We start from the raw sequence: 2,357 nt of genomic DNA on the forward strand, positions 1-2,357 counted from the left end.
TGTGGTATTTTATTCCCCTTTGTCTGTATTTCCCCGTTTTTATTTTCACGGTTAAGCTAGTTATTAACGAGTATGACAATTGGGCTCATTTTATTAAGTTCGGGAGCTAGCAAAAACTTTATAGTGCGGTATGTCACCGGGAACAACGTACCGCTACCCATCATGCACTGGGCGCAATATTTCAAATGTTTGCTAAATCTATCGTTTAGAATTAGATTAAACACGTTTATCTAAATCAGTATTTTGTAATCTATTGTGTATTCACATGAATAGATTATAGACGACATAAACTGTTAGGTCTAGTTTTATCGGCGCACTGCCACCGTTACCGTAAGGTGTATGTCGGGAAGTGACTAGCTCTCCAGCAACCCATAGCAGTCAGTACACTCATGTTTCTCTTCAGATCGTATAAATCTTTCGCCTTTTACTAAAGATTTCCGTGGAGAGGAACAATATGAGTTCAATCTAATTTTTTGATGCCCTGCCTCGTGCGGGGCTTCCTATTCATGTGAAAATCAAATGAAATCCCGAAAGTGTTATCACTATTAACAGACCCAGCAAAGTGAGGTACGATTTTTAAGATAAAAGTTTGTAGCGTCACGAATCACGAGAAATTGACACACTGGGAGGGCACAACAGAAGTTGATTCCGTGTGAAGAGAGTGTATTGACGCAGTGTTCTTGTGGAAGTTGCGCAAATCATAGAGATATACATATCTATGGCGCAAATGAACTTTCATGCGTTCTAGAATTCTCGACACAAGTACAGGCTATGTTGTTGTTGTGCGCAGGCGCGTCTTTTTCAGTAGCTCCGTCTGTTACGTGTCTTTTTAGTCGTTTATAACTTAGTTTCCTTTGCTAACTGTTTATCTATTGTTTTCTAAGCTACTGGATGCCTAACATTTCCCTCGGGATAAATAAAGTATCTATCTATCGATGTAATTATTTGAATTACTGGATTTTGTATTGGGGTGTATTGCTGTCTGAAATGAAAGCAACATGAATGTAATACCGTATCATAATTTGTGAAAAAAATACTTTACTGATATCGACATACTGTACATTTATTGCAAAAGTTTCTGTCATCTTGATACAAAAAAACGTATAAAAACGCATGTTTGATTGTATTTGCCGTAAGAATCCAGCAGAGGGCATACACATGCACCAAATATAGTGAAGCAGTGCGCTCAGCTGACAGCAGTAATAAATACATTTGCAAATACAATTATTGAAAATTGGTCTTGTTTTACGGTCAAGTTATCATATCTTATTTAACTTTAAATTCTGTTGTGTGCCTATTATCATTCTGCTTATAATAATTACAAATGATTGTATACATGTTTTATTGTCAACATGCAACATTTGTTACATTTTTGTATTGCTGTGTTGTAATGTCAAAATGAATCACCGCATCGCCACTCTTTCCAGTCCACTCCCTGTCAGTGAGGTGCCATAAAAATAATTCATACATATTAAGAACAACTGACTTCCCATTTCTTGTGGCTTTAGTGCTGTAATGGATCACTGGTTGCCTCTTTCGGTAGAGAAATACAGAACAGGAAACAAAAGTGGGGTAGGCGTGCAGAGACAGTACATGTAGGCAGCAGTTTGAGCTCTACGACTCCGGCTATGTGGATACCAAACTGCTTCAAGGTTGTTCGAGAGGCATCTAATGACGGGGGCATTTTTGGAAACAAAATCCGGCAAGTAGACGAAAATATTATCCCACACCGTAGCCTCAGGGTATACAAGTCCAGGATGTGATTTCTGTCATTGCTGAGTCTGCTTTTTAGCATGAAAGTGTATTCTGGTTCATGTTATGTTGCACTGACTTACTGTGAATTGTCAAATTCAACAGGATATTGTGAGTAAAGTCTGACTTGGAAATGAGTAATTGAGCTTAAGTTAAGTCATATTCCCCCTTTTGGTTAACTTTTTATTTTTTGCATTTTATTTTATGTTATGCATTTTTCTATGACTTTTACTTTTTTTTTCAACACATATGCGTTCACTCACATTTGTTCTAAATAAAATGTAAATGTTTTGATTTAACAATATTGCTGCAACAAAAACACATAAGGGTGGTGATGGCACAGTGGATGTGACACATACCTTTGGTGTGGGAGATCTGATTCCATTCTCACTGCAATACATCAACCAATGTGTCCCTGAGCAAGGCACTTAACCCATAGTTACTCCAGAGGCATGAGACCTCTGACATATATATCAATTGTAAGTCGCTTTGGATAAAGGTGTCAGCTAAATGACATGTAATTTAATAATTACAACTTTTGCATGTGAAATAGCTGCTAACATGACACCCTGTTGTTTCTATGTGCTATGTGTGCTGTAGGAGAC

General features: G+C 37.5%; 1 non-coding gene across 1 annotated transcript; it reads left to right on the top strand.

Annotated features, from left to right (window-relative positions):
- Positions 1–383: 383 nt before the first annotated feature.
- Positions 384–498, top strand: LOC114548744 (U5 spliceosomal RNA). Its single transcript, XR_003691413.1, has one exon. It is a non-coding gene; the product is annotated as a U5 spliceosomal RNA (small nuclear RNA).
- Positions 499–2,357: the final 1,859 nt, after the last annotated feature.

The sequence above is a fragment of the Perca flavescens genome, chromosome 21 (genome assembly GCF_004354835.1).
Source record: "Perca flavescens isolate YP-PL-M2 chromosome 21, PFLA_1.0, whole genome shotgun sequence".
NCBI classification, from domain to species: Eukaryota; Metazoa; Chordata; class Actinopteri; order Perciformes; family Percidae; genus Perca; species Perca flavescens.